This window comes from Ranitomeya imitator, chromosome 10 (assembly GCF_032444005.1).
Source record: "Ranitomeya imitator isolate aRanImi1 chromosome 10, aRanImi1.pri, whole genome shotgun sequence".
Classification (NCBI taxonomy): domain Eukaryota; kingdom Metazoa; phylum Chordata; class Amphibia; order Anura; family Dendrobatidae; genus Ranitomeya; species Ranitomeya imitator.
This window is the reverse complement of record NC_091291.1, coordinates 113,696,326-113,711,747: the sequence shown is the minus strand read 5'-3', so window position 1 is coordinate 113,711,747 and position 15,422 is coordinate 113,696,326. Positions and strand designations below refer to the sequence as shown.

Genomic DNA, 15,422 nt, shown 5'->3' with positions numbered 1-15,422 from the left:
TTATGCCACCCACATACCATTATAATAGGTGTATGGCTGACCCCTCTTGTCTACCACGCTTACCATCATTAATCATCCAACCCCCAAGTGAATTACGCAGTTACAGGAGCGGGATGCCAACTATCTAAGAACATAGTACAAACGCGATGCATCATTCTAACAAATCTCTGAAACAGAAACAGACTCCAAAATAAATATCGGGCAACTGATTAGAGGAAGAAGCATTTATACTGTCTGTTGTTGGAGGCATTATACTAATGGCGCTGGGCAGATAAAAAGTATAAAGTAATTCATCTTCATTTTGCAATAGCAGGCGTCCATGTCTATAGAAGGCCCCCCCTTGGCAATGCTTCCGATGGAGCTGCCACTGCAATTCGCACACTTCCTACAACCTGCATACAGCTTTCCTGCAGTCCTGAATGGCAGAAGTACTTATTGATATATCTCCATTTTGGGAAAAAAAAAGCTAATTCATTTTATGGTGAAAAGACATTGTGATGCCAGAAATCTCCAAAAATCCAAACCAGCGGGATTCTTCATTGGAAGCAACACGCGACTTTCCCACCACGGATCTCAGTGCAGGTAACAAGTGGCTGCAACATACTTGTGTTCTAACTGCGATTTGGTTAGAGAAAATGAAATAAAGCGAGTCCTAGACAAATCGCACCAAGTTTTCAGTTGTCTTAGACTTGAAATCTTGCAATCAAAGTCGTCGAGTAATTGTTCTGCAGTAACCGGTTGGGGCAGCAACACCTTGAACGGAGTTGCACAAAGCTACTTGGAACTAATTATAGTTGGAATCAGGACTGCCGGATGTCGGACCCCCATTGATCTGATCTTGACTACCTATTCTAAGGGCAGGTGCAGACGGCCATTTATTATCTCATCCGAGAGAATTGGGCCATTTATGCAAATCACACTCTGATCAGAGTGTCAGCATAGTGTGATCCGATTTTCTCGGATGAGAAGAAGATTGAGAAAAAAAGGCTCCATCTTTTTGATTCCGTAGCCCGAGAAAATGAGACTGCACTTAGTTGTCGTCCGAATGCAGTCCTAAATTTTCCACGCACTCATTGACTTGCATGACTGAGTACGATCCAGATATCGGATGCAAATCATGCATGCAATTTTTTTCCTTGCTTCCTCTGTCTAAGCAAAGAAATCAGACATGTGCATGACCCTACAGAATAACATATAGTTTTTTCTTGCCCAGATGTAGAATTTTGCATTTATCCCTGTTAAATACAATTGTATTAGTCGCTGCCCATTGTTCAAGCTTACCTAGATCCTTCTGAATCCTTTCTCCGCTTTCTCTAGTGTTAGCTATCCCTCCTAGCTTCGCATCCTCTGCAAATTTGATTAGTTTACCTTCAGTTCCCTTATCTAGATCATTTATAAAAATGTTGACCAATACTGGTTCCAGGACAGAGCCTTGTAGTACTCCACTTGAAACACTCTTCCAATTGGATGTGCAACCATTTATTACAACTCTTTTGAGTACGATCACTGAGCCAGTTATGAATTCACCTAACCGCAGCCTTGTCATTCCCATACTTTGTCATTTTCTCAATAAGGATAGTATGAGATACTTAATCTAATGCTTTGCTGAAGTCGAGATATACTATATCTACCGCATTTCCGTTGTTCACCCAGTCAGTGATTCCATCATAGAAGGAAATTAAATTAGTCTGGCATGACTTGTTTGTTACAAATCCATGCCGACTCTGGTTAATTAGCGTATTCTTATCCAAGTACTTATATACATGCTGTTTAATAACTTGTTCAAAGATCTTAACTGGTATAGAAGTAAGGCTCACTGGCCTGTAATTTCCTGGCTCCATCTTCTTTCCTTTTTTTTTTTGAAGTTCGGAACAATATTTGCCCTTCCCTAATCTTCTGGGACTTTTCCTGTTCTCCAGGATTTTTCAAAGATTCTGGCTATTGGTTCTGCATTTTTCTCTGCTAGCTCTTTCAGTACCCTAGGATGTAATTCATCTGGACCAGGAAGTTTAAATTCATGTAAATTAGCTAAGTGTTCCTTCACCATATCTCCGTTTATAGATAGTGTAGATTCTTTTATTCCTTCGATAGAACTGCGAAGATCAGTTGATGATACAATTGCTTTCTTAGAGAACACAGATGTAAAATAGGAATTTAAAAGTTTGGCCTTCTCAACATCCTGTTTGACCACTGTGCCCTTTTCATCCTGTAAAAATCCTATAGCATCCTTGACTTTCCTTGTGCTTTTGACATACCCCCAAAATCCTTTGTTATTGTTTTTGGTCTCCCTTGCAAGCCTCACTTCGTTACCGGCTTTAGCTCTTCTTACTCTTCCTCTGCATTCCCTGCAGACAGCACTATATTTTTCTTTAGATATGCCCCCTCTTTCCATTTAATATACATTTATTTTTAACAAGTGACTAAGTCCTGTGTTCTCCCACCCTTGTCTTTTTAAATGCTCCCAATTCTTTCATCTTTTCGGGATTGTTACTTATTGTGCAGTCGGAATTTCATTTAGCAAAATCTCCCATCCTTCTTGGACATTTTTGTCCGTTAGAACATCCGGACATTGGATCTTTCCTACCCTCTTTCTGAGTTCATTAAAATCTGCCTTTCTGAAATCCAACTTTAAAATCTGAGTCTTCTCTGGTCTTCCTCCTCTTGTAATCCAAAATTTGAGGATAGCATGATCGCTGCCTCCTAAATTACCAGCCACCTTTACTTCCTCAACCATTTCCTCCCTGTTGGTAAAAATTAGGTCAAAGATTGCAGATCTTCTTGTTTTCTCTTCTACCTTTTGAAAAATAAAGTTGTCAGCAAGAGAAGATAAGAATATTCCGGACTCATTACTTTTATTTGAGAGAGATTCCCTACAAATATATGGATTGTTAAAATCTCCCATGAACGCTATGTCGTACGTTTTCAAGAACAGAGACATCTGATATAAAAAGAGTTCATCCACATCTACAGTTTGTCCAAGTGGCCTATTGTAAACACCTATAATACTGTCCTTTCTGTTCTTCTTTCCTTGTATTCTTACACAAATAGTTTCTTAAGAGCTACCATTCTCTGATGCTTGGATCTCTATGGAAATATGAGTTTTACATACAAAACAAACAATGCAACACCTCCTCCCCTCTTATTAATCCTGCTTCTAATAATTAAGTTGCAGCCATCAAGGTTTATATCCCAATCATGTATACCATCCAATCGAGTTTCAGTGATGCCTATGACATCCTATCTCGTTTCCTGTGTTAGCAGCTCTAATTCTCCTTGTTTGTTTCCCATGCTCTGTGAATTTGTATAGACACATTTTAGTTTGTAGTCGGTTTCACTTGTTCCTCTATTTTCATTCAGAATTTGTTTTCGTTCTGCATTTCCACTTACATTGTATGGCTACAGCAGAGGGGTCCTCCTGTGTGCGATATCAGTGACATCAGTTGCGGCCTGTCCGCTCTCTGTTCTGAAGTTGCTGACGCGCCCCGAGCCCTTGCGGCATATTATATGCAGGAGTTGAGGGCCTGAAAGTGATGAGGTGTGCACACCCGCCAAACCACTTGCCCATCCTACCTCCCATTCCCCCATCCGGCCTCCCATTTGCCCACACGTTGGCCCACCCACCTGATACCCTTCTTGTGCCCTATCCCTTCCTGTGCAGTTGTAGGCTCTCTGTCTACTGACTGCCTGCAAACTACTAAGTACTATTAAGTTCAACCCTACTGACTGCTCTCTGCCTGCCTGCAATAAGCTATAGTTGTCTGTCTTAAAGGGGATATTCTAGTATCTGAATACTTATCCCCTACTCTATTCATAACATATGGGATAATTATTAGGGCATGTTCACATATCTTGAGGGGTGGAGGAAGAGCCAGGGTGGAGTCTCAAGTGGGCTGGAAAATGTTGCCAGTATGGGGCCTAAAATTCCTGGTGGCAGCCCTGTATATACATATATACTGAAGCTTTGGGCTGACAGTCTATTGACATGTCTAATTTAGCAAATACTGGGATTCCGCATTGAGTTCTGCATTGCATCATCCCTTTGTTATTCCTCCTGTAAATATATTAAGCACTGAACAATATTTTTCCCTTTGTCTAGAGCTTGTGTCCATGTACGGTTTGACACATAACACTGTCTGACTTTGCAGAAATATACCTCACTTAAAAAGGGAGCACTAATATCTGTTATTCATTCGTTTCCAGGAGGAATTACAAAGCAACAGCACAATATATATGGACAGTACAAGTATTTAAAACAGACATGGCAAGAGGGCCAGCTATAAGGGCAAGTGTATGTAAGAAGAGTGACCCCTCTCACTACTTGAGGCCTGAATAAAGTTCGGAGATACTCTTTGCTCCCCAACATGTGCGTTATTCAATCCTACAGTCTGTACAAACATAAGATGCAAATGATCCTTCACGATAATACATAAGGGTCACTCTCCATGTCAGGAGATGTTCCATACGTTCCTCGTTCATACCCGAGCCTCCACAATCACGGGCTCCATATTGCGGAGAATTAGTGGCTCATTAAACAAAGCTAATAGGCAAACAGTTCAGACACACAAGACCCTTTTATCACAATTAATGCCATGTCTCAAGTATTCCTATTAGACCAATATAAACAGCAGGCGCAGGACGTGCCCAAGGTGCATTTTAATTGCAAAATCTGCAAACACATAAATCACTATTTTATGGCCAGACGCAACATTACATAAAGTTATTAGAAAGCGCTACACGCCTCCAGCTGTTAAGCACACTGTTCGCACCACAGACATCCATGAATTATACCAGTGCCACCTACATATGCCATTGATATAACTGGCGACATCTTATGTGACAGAGGGGGTCATGAGGCTCCCTCCGCCCCCAGGTCATGGGTATTCAAGCTTCCTCTAAACTCCAATAGAGCATTTAGACCGGATGTCCATGTCCAAAATTCAAAGTCCGAGTATGGACTCCGATGTGCAGAATGGATGTCGGTCTCCTGACCCGAATTCAAAAGACTTTTAGATGTGTGTGAGGCTTTGGAGTTTGGGTCAGATAACCCAAGGCTGGTCCATGAATGTCAGACATTTGAAACCGAACTTATACCTGTCAACGCGCCTGGAACATCCAGTAGTGAAAAAAGAGGGAAAGCTCCTGGACAGGTTGACAAGTCTACTGGGCACCACCAAAACCTCCAGTAAAATTTCAAAACAGTAATTTCTGCAGAATGCCACAATCTGAACCCTGTTTAATGTCCATTCATGTAAGTTTTCAATTTAATATAAAGCAAAAAAAAAGTGCCCCAGTTGGCTGGTGCTACCTCACACAATGGTCTACAAGAACAAGACGATGAAGCTAGACACCATAAGAGTTGGAGATCCAGTCTGGCAATACTTGATGGCAGGTCCTTCTGTTAGGCTGCTACCTAAAATGTTCTGGAAGTTACTTACTAAGAATCTGATCTAATTATGCACAGGTCTAAGGTCCTTCAAAAAAGGGGACAGCTATTGGGGCAAGCATACCTGTGACTATGCACCTTTCTGCAGATACTTACAAACCTTGGCATGTAGGGATGTAGTCTTGCCGTAACCATGCCAGGGAGCATTCTCAAGAGAATGCCCACTTATGGATGGCGTTGGAGTAGACACTGGCCCTTCTAACCTGAGACCATTCTGAATTTGCTGGGATTGTTTTATGGAAATCAGGATGGTGCCAACAAATTGTGGACTATTGGCTGCTATTGTTGCTACATACGAGGATACCAGTATTATTAATGGCAGGTGAAGGATCAGTTACAGGTCTTGTATTGGAGCCTGGAACTTTACGCCTCTCCTCCACCTCTGTTTCCTATGTAACTATGATAGGAAACACAGATTTTTGCTTTTATACATTGGGCGACAGCCAATATTCTCCTCAAATCTCTTGCAGCCGGAGTGAATTTCTGACAAATGTCCTGCACAGAAGACTCATACACAAAAGTTTATCTTTACACCAATTACAATATGGGAAGAAAACAAACCACGGATGACAACTGTAGAAGTGATAATCTGGAATGCAAATCTCGGCTTCTTTCTGAAATCACAGATGGCAAAAGCAAGAAAATTTAGTGATATTCATCTCAGTATGGAAATGACTGACTCAAAACTACCATCTGCATTTAGTCTGCGGGAGGGATATTTATGCAGAGCCTGAATGAATTCAGGACTTGAGTTGTCATAGTTGGCTTGGAGGTGTTGGTCATTAAGACATTCCCTATAAGTGGGGCATCAATAAGATGCATATGGACCCAATATATGGCCCTCTGAAGTGCCGAGTGGACAGTTATGTACTAGGCCTCAAACTATGCAAATACCAGGTAGCAGTCAGAAGCCCAAGGGGAGCACACAAAGAAAGTCTGTCCCACCTTGTATGATGTGGTATCATATATCTAAAGCTGGCCATACACATTAGATTTATGTCAGCCTAACCTGCCGATTTCGACATATTCGGCCGACGGTCTAAAGTGTAATAGGACGCCATCCAAATAATGGTTGGGAGAGATTTTGATTGCATTGTTCTCCAAGAGATAAGTCACAGGCTAACGTGTAAGTTGGCGGCTTACTCATAGAGAACCAGGTAGCGCTCGGCCGAACAAGCGTTCATGTGTTTGGGAGAGTCAGCCGAGATGGCTGTTGGCAGAAGTATGTTCGACTGAAAACATCTAATGTGTATGGCCGGCCTAAGAGTGTTTGGGAACCAGCAGCATGTTCATACAGCACACTGAGCCATCTAGGGGGCATAATTCTTCATATTCCAAAGTCCCGACCATTCTCTCCCTTAACATCTGTCAAGAAAGAATTTGGAGGCCCCCATGCAAATCAGATGGTCAGCCAGGCCTGCTAAAGTCAGTAGGTTTGGACAACTTTCATCTAATGTGCTACTCTTAAACACCCTCATCCATACACTTTAGATGGCTGTTGGCCAAATGATGGTTTGGCTGATCGTTCAACCTGGAAGCTATGTTGCCCATCTCCTCTGACAGCTGCTTATCTCTCGGAGATCTAAAGGATCTGCAATCCAAAACTGGACATGCCAGATCCTTATCTTCCCTGCCAATCATCGGTCGCGGGCCCCCATACCCATTAGACTGTCAGCTGAATCCATCGATATTGGTGGGTTCGGCTGACGTTAGTCTAATGTGCATGGGGGCCTTTACAGACTGGTGTCGGCAAACACATACCCTGCTTATATTGTGTAGGCTCCTGTCACGGCACCAAAACAGCTTTTATCCATTGAGGCATGGACTCCCTATGAAGGTGTTTTATGTCTTGTAAAATGTGATGTGAGGCTCTACGGATTGGACTTGTTTTTTGGGGTCCATGTCATATATGTCTGATTGGACAAAATCTGGCTAATTTGAAGGTTTAAGCCCCCGATATAAATTAGACTAAAGTCAGCTGCACATGCCGATATCAACGGGTCAACACTCTAATGTGTGGACAATGGATTGTTGGGGGAGATATCAATCGCGCATGTCTGATTTTGGATTGCCGATCACTTTGTTTTCTTGGAGACAAGCCACCTGCAGTGATTTCTCTTGGCGGCTTTCACATGAAGACCTGACATTCTCATAGAGGCTTGTGGCCGGTCAGGACAACCATTGTCCATACTTGAAGTGTGAATGTTGGCTTTACTGTCTCCAATATCCCACGCCGTTACCGGAGTCAATATCACAAAATAATAAATGTTACTGACTTAACGTAAAGCTGATCAGCGTATGTTTGATCCTGGCCAGCTGCCTACATGCCTGCCCAGAGGAGGGTAATATCCACAAGGCACACTGCCGCCACCTCCTGACCAGCATCTTAGTGCGCTTCGTATACAATAAGGATTTAGATGATTAGTCCCTTTAAACCTCAGTGTGGAATCTGTAATAGCATTTTCTGAGCGTTCTTCTCTTCTCTCCAATCTGCCAGGGCTCGGGCTCCGGTTTTCCGCGTGCGACACAGGGTGACCGTGAATCACTGTCAAACACAAAGTGCTCGAGCTGCTACGTATAACAGCGAAAGCCTGCGTGGTCCTGACAATAGAGCCAGCGCTGTGACTCAGTTTATGAGTAGGTAGGCCTCCCTGTGACTCAGACAAAATGTCTGGCGTGGAGGAGGCATACAAATGAGCTAGCTGTTTAAAGCAACAAAAGTCATGAATTTCTAGCAGCGAGTGCCCCGCAACGAGAAGCCGGTGCAATTTACATTGTTTCATTGGCAATCCTTAAAGAAAATGGAATATATCTTGGTGGAATATTGTAATAAGATCACAGGGAGATTCTACCTAAATCCAATAAGAAGGGGCAGCACTCCAAACTCAGATGGTGAGAAAACGGATTTTATTCAGCTCAGGCAAAATCCGTTTTCTCACTATCTGACCTTGGAGTGTTGCCCCCATTTTTTAGATTAGTATACGTGAGGTTTTGGTGATAACCTTGGGAGGAATTGCACCCATTTTTGCATGAAAAGTGCTGCTTTTATTTTTTCTATCTGTATCCATCAATCTGAGATCTACTTATCTAATTCACATTCTTAAAGGCTCATTCCCCAAAAATACCAAGTTACCCCCTGTCCATAGTAGGGGTACCCTTACCCTCCCAATTCCGTGATGGTGGCTCTTCCCTGGATAGGGGATAACTTGCTATTTTGAGAGTAACCCTTTAAATATTAAAGGTGCTTTCTTGTCCCTGGGAGACATGCCATAACTTTCTAACTGGTGGGAGTCAGACTACCTGGACCCCCAGGAAATTGTTGGACTTCAGGGGTTGCATCGCCTCTGCAGTGTCTCCCTGTACAGCGGTGCGGCGGTCACCTGTTGTTCAGTAAACAACAATAAGGATTGCCCCAGCGGTCAGACCTCATCCAATCAGAAGTAGAGGGCATATCCTCGCCATATTGCACTTTCTATAATGAGACAATCACTGTAACCCCAACTTGAATAGTACTACTCTACTAATTGTGTGCCATATTACTTTGTCATTATATTACATGTCGATAATCTGGTATCCTCGGACTGGAGTGTATGGTACTATTAATAAATAACTTTATAAATAGAGTCTACATGCCAATGCCTACATAAAAGTGTTCTGGTCGACAAAAACCTGTAGAAAACCAAGGTCTTGTTGCTATGAAGATAAATCTGCTCTTTGTGCAGTCTAATATATCTATATTACATTTTCTATAACTTGACATCTACTATTTCTGATTGTTCTTCTTTAAAATTATTCTGCCAGCACTCTAAGTGCTGGAACTTCTAATTTCTCACTTCCCTTCATGCATTGCGCCTACCACTGTCCAATAGCTCGCCTGCCCTGGACTGAAAACCCACCTCTCTGGTATCCCTGTGACAGACAGAAAAGCAGGAGCAGAAACAGAGCCTAGTCCTCGCTTTCGGTAATCTGTCTCAACGTTTCTGCTGGTAGAGAAGGATTGCACTTTACAACAGGCAGGGCACAAGAAAGTAATGCATAAGGGAAACCCCTAGCGGCCAGTACCTTGGAGTGACTTTTTGGGGCTTGACAACGTATTCTTTAAATATTAGCAGATTACTTATCACATTCGATAGTCTGGTAAAGGAGTAATCAGGGCATTTTCTTATTTCCAATTTTGGACAAAATACCCTTAAAATGTTCCTGTCCTCTCCAAAAAACTTGCAGAACATATCATCTTCCTACCCTCATCATTAGAACAACTGCTTTTAGCACATATACCAGTCTGATATGCCAAGAAACTGTCTTGATTCACATGATCTGTGACTTACCGTTTACTTTTTCCAGTTGTCATTTCGTCATTTCCACATCTACATCATTCTATCAGGACTATAAGTGCTGGAACTTGTGTTCACTCACTTACCAGCATGCAATGCTCCAGCCAATGTCCAACAGCTTGTCTGCCATTAACTGAAAGTCACTCTGTCTGTTATGGCTCCATGCAATTTAACAGACAGGAAACCAGGAGCAGAGAGAGACCGGGCCTCTCAATGTAATGTGTCTCTACTTCTCGAGACAGATGACACTTGACAACAGGCAGTGGATAGTAAGTTATACATCTAGTAGGTGCCACTTTGGATTGTCCAGGAATAAGATAACATAATCATTAAAGAAAGTGATTTGCAGTTGTCGATCACATTATCAAATGAGATCAGGTTGTCAGTAAGTACAATGAGCATTTAAGGAAAGCAACACAAGATCGATTCTCAAGGCTCCGGTCCATCGGCAAGGTCAGTAATCTGTGACTGTTGGCCAGGTGGTCTGTGAATATCCTTACCTCGAGATGTCATCATTGCGTTATGACATAGACACAATGTGGCGCCAGTCCGGCTAACCAAAAAAGAGGCAGGAAATACCGGGAGGTGAGGAGACTTGTAGGGCTCCCGTCCAGTGGTCACAGATTACTGACCTGACTGATGGACCGGACACCTGCGAATCGATTCTCCCATCTCTAAAAGAAAGGACATAAAATCACATAACATTCCTATGTTCAGCACAATTAAGATATTTCCGTTGTCTCCGTACAAACAGATATATTTGTTTTCAATTTCTGCAGGTGATCTATTATTCATGCCCTACCTCTGCTCCATGTTACTAGCAGTGTACCCTGGGGTGGCAAACTATTATTCATTCTACCAGAAGTTCAAGCGCTAATATACTGGGGGATAACGTATTTGGAATCATAATATTGAGATTTACCTTTCCATGCAATCTGCTAGATAAATAATAGATAAAAGACAATAGATCACTGGGAAGAGTCTACAACGTATCTGGAATCTCAATAACAATTAAACATCCTCTTCCAATGGTATTGATGAGCATTTCCAAGTTTCGAAAGAAGTGATGGGGAATCCTTTACTTCTGGATAGATCTGCACATAAGACAGTGAAACGAGATACTTGGAGTGTGAGCGTAAAAATGGCCTTCCATGGATCCAACGCTGCCCCTCGTGGGACCTGCTGATGGGTCAACTTTCTTCCACCTTGGGTACAGACTCCTCATGCCACCCTAGTCTTACATCACAGTATGGTGGGCCCCAAGCCACCAAAAGGAATATGCTGAATTTCAGGCCAGAGTTTGTGAATGTTTCCTCTCTGCCGCACTGCTAACTTGGGTTGAGTTAAAGGGACCCTGTCATGAGATTCATGCTGCACGAATCGGCTGCGTTATTGACGCCATACTTTGAAAAGTAGGTCAAGGTGTCACGATTCCTCCTATCAGTGTGTCTTTATGCAGTGAATGACAGCTCTGGCGTCCAATCTAGGACAGCTCAGCAGTACAATTGGATGCTGGGACGTGCTAAGCTGTCAGTGTTTGAGTGACAGTTTAGCCTTTCGCCATCTAATCAGGACCAGCGTGTGCCAGAGCTTCATCGATCTGTCTCCACTTCACAATAATTACCTGGCTTTTTAGCCAGTTCTCTGCCTTACATTTTGGCCAACTGTAGCTTTTATCATGAGGTGTGTGCTTGCTCTGTGCTACTAGTCTTGTATTCTGATCTTTGCTACTTGACCTTGGGTTTTCCTTGACCATCAGTTTGCCTAGCCCTTTTGTCATGATCCTCTACCTTCTTGGAATTCTGACCTCGGACTGTTACCTGACTCCACCTTTGTCGCACCCTCTGTCTATGGTGTAGCCCTTCTGGGGGGTTAGACCTCAGACCTCTTGATTACCCAGCCTCATGGCTTGTCCGTGAGTAGTGACTAGCATCATACAGGGGCTATGAGTCTCTGCTGACTAGTCCAAGAGGCAGGTTACTTGGCAGCTTCTCTTTGTCCCACTCCATTGGGGACTTGCCTCTTGGACTAATCAGCTGAGTCTGTTTTCTCTGAAATGCCACAGCGTCTCATAGTAAAATATACAGGGCTCGAATAATGCAGCAATTGCCTGATTCATGCTGTGCTGCCCATGTCACGTTTTCTTTAAGACCTCAAGATTAGTTATTATTCACATTTTATCCTATGCGATTTGAAAGTTGCATTAATGGGGTGGTTTAATCAAAGAGGGTTAAAAGATTTGACCAATATGTGCTAAAAGTCTGTATTCGCTTTTTGTGACTGCAGGCTTCTGAATCCTCACAACGTGCGATGTAAATATTCTCCAGTATTGCCGACGAGAATGTGTAGTCACAAGTATGCAATTTGCATAATTCCACCATCATTGAAACTAGACGTGCCTAGTAATAATCACAAAAAACTTGGCACTCGTTGTTTGAAAAAAAGGTTGAGTATTCTTTTTATTGTGCATCCAGCTCAAAGATTAGTAATATTGAACGTTTTCGGTCCGTTCTGGGACCTTCAACAGAATAATCTTTAACAAGAACTGGGTTTGGGAGCACACTATATATGGGGCAAAAAGAAGCCTTCGTATTGGTGCAATCCGGGATGAGTATGCTGGAGGGTCCTGGGTACTGTGACTGAGTAAAGTTGCATCAGAGGAAGCAAATAATTGCAAAATGAAGTGCGCTGTAGATCCAGGTCTGGGGTGTAGGGGTACCGTCTAGCACGACAAACGCCTGATGGGCTGGAAACCTGACTTGAGCACCATTCACAACAGGATCTATGAGTGCCGTGTGTTTCTAAAATATAGACGTGCCTAGTCTCACACAATGCTGAGTGAAGTCAAGCAAGTCTAGCCGGACTGTGGCCGGAAGTAACAATATTGCATATTTGCGGTCACATGACTGCCCGGTCTCACTGCAGACATCGGAGAATCCTGACAATGTGCAGTGTGCACGCTGTGATCAGTCTGTAGTCACAGAGTTAATGCAGACTTTTTAGCAAAAGACCAGAAAACCCATTTAACAACCTATCCATAGGACAGTTCATCAATATATCGTTAGTGATCTCAAACCCGGGACTTCCACCAATCAGCTATTAGTTGCTATTAATTTGATATCAATGTCCTGCATATCTATGGTAACAATCTAGTATGTTAATCTAGCAGGTACCATACTAGTTTTCGATAATGTGAGCATGATCAAAACTCCAAAAATAGACAATCATATAAGGGACAATAACCGAGCATCTCAGCAAGCTCAATCCTAGAGAAACACTGTGTCTGTGGCCAATAAAGCAGCCTGCAGGGCAGCCAGAGATCAAACCGATCTGCCTGAGGGATTGACTGCAGTGACCTCATTTCATTCTGCCTCATATTCTAAATGGGAATCGCCCTCGGAATTTTACTATTACTTTTATTAACACTCTCTACCTATCTAGCACCAGGGGAGGAAAGTTGCTGTAACGCAAAATCAATTTTCCTAAAGCACAAAAAAATTAAGAAAATCTCTAACTCAAAGTCTCAGCCATTTAATGTGCCATTTACAATAATGCGGGGTCTTCTTATGTAGCGGTGGGTTTGGGCCCCCTTTTATTTGTGGTGCTTGTAGCGACTCATCTGCCCACTTTGTAGCTGTGCCCCTGTCTACTGTAGACACGTTGTCCTTCTTTGTGGAAGGGTTACAAGGTGACTTTGGCCATAAATCGCTATGTGTCGCTGAGGAAGCCAATGGGGTCAGAAATAATCAGGCCCTGATGGATTTTTTGTGACATGCTTGACGCGGTACCCTAGAGGTCTCAATGTGACTCCATTCATTTGTTTTGCGATGCAGCAGAGACACATGGAGATCATTGGCCACAGCCAAAGTCACCATGTAGCCCCAGCCTTATCTGGCTCTATTGACTCTGAAAACCCTTACGGTCATGCACAATAATTAGCAGATGCCAAACGCATCTAGAAGCACTAGGTTGGCCAGAACAGATCTGCACGTCACAGTCCATCAACCACGACATTGGTCTGTGGCCACTGGTTGGGAGAGGAAGAATCGCCTCTGACCAGTTGGCACCCGCGACTCTTCTTTTGATTAGCCATCGTGGCGCAGTTACATTGTTGCAGGGCGTCAGGCTGACTAATCAAAAGAAGGATGCCATCACATAGAAGGCGGTTCTCCCGCTGCCATCTAGCGGTTACTGAACATTGTCGTGACCAATGGATTGAAATGTGCGAATCTATTCACGTCAACTCTAAGAATCACTGATCTAGGAGGAAAACAAAGCAGTAAGATGTGTGAGGGCCAAGAACAAAGTACAAAGTCAACCATCTCCCGTAGATTGGCTGTGGACAACTTCAGCGTAGCAAGTAAAAAAGTTTACAAAGTGAAGGTATCCAGCCGCTCGGATATAAAACTTCACCATTTTACTACTACAACTTAAAAGGTTCCAGGTGCATTAAAAAAATAGTGCATCAAGCAAAAAAAGATGCGTTTGACACACAGAACTGTCCTTAGTCATGGTTAATGCTAGAGCTGAACCAAATGGATCCTTTTCGGTAGGTGTCAAATACGGTATCAATAGGAAAAAGTGATGGAGTATGTTGCATAGCGCTAAATAATGGTTACTGTTTGTCGCAAGTAAATCAGTTCATTCTACTTATAATATCTAAGCATTGATGTTGATGCTCAAAGTGGAAATCTGCAACAAATATATGTCATTGGCAGGTAACCTACCATAGTAATAAAATAATTTCTATATGAAAGGTGGTGAAATGTGCTCCACCACCATCTTGTTTCACCAATGTTCATTCGAATTTGAAGGACTAGATCCAAAAACACTCAGTCCTATATTGTGTCTACTCAAGCCCAATAAAAGGTCCCCAAAATATAATGGATCATTGTCCATAGTTTTCCATGTCAGAAGTCCTAAAAGAGGTCTCTATCTCGAGAATCCTTTTTTGGAGCCATGGTTGAGATCCAATGCATACAGTGGATCTCCTAAAGGACTCAACACAACCATGTGGTCGGCCATTAACATGGAACACTACATTGCACAAGCATGGAGCTTCCTACACGGATAAAAACAAACCTTCAGGGATTAGAGAAGGTGGTCATGAGTTGATCACCAAACCATCATTTTTTTGTTTTTATGTAAAAGCTCTTTGACTTTTTAAGGCTACACAGCAAGGGTAAAGATAAGGTGAAAAATGGCGCCCCATTCATCTGTCTAACTGCTTAGATCCCAGGGTCACTATTGATAGTGGCATCTAAGGGTTTAAGTTGAGATCAAAACTTGCTCTGATCTCCACCATAAAAGTTGACTATCAGCTGTTTGTGATAACACCGGTTATTCATGATGTGAGCAAAGATCTTGAAGATATGTTTTACAAATAGAGTGCTGGGTGTTAAGTATCAGCCACTGGACTGAGCAGTTTAACGATTTTTTAATATATCCAAATTATTTTTGAGCTGTAGGCCAAGCACAATATGGAAGAAGAACAAGCAAACTATTGGGTCCATGGGGAGATGGGCCACATGGGCAAAAGGCCCAGCCCTGGTTGCTACTGGGTTGTGAGAATCCAAACAAGTATTGTATGTTGAGAAGAGGCACAAGGGTGGATGTAAAAAAAACAAATTATGTCCTTCTGTCCT

At 42.6% G+C, this 15,422-nt stretch overlaps 1 protein-coding gene across 1 annotated transcript in view; it reads right to left on the bottom strand.

Annotated features, from left to right (window-relative positions):
- The window catches only part of MORN1 (MORN repeat containing 1), a 346,148-nt gene that overhangs the window by 204,413 nt on the left and 126,313 nt on the right, over nucleotides 1-15,422 (bottom strand). The window lies entirely within an intron of this gene.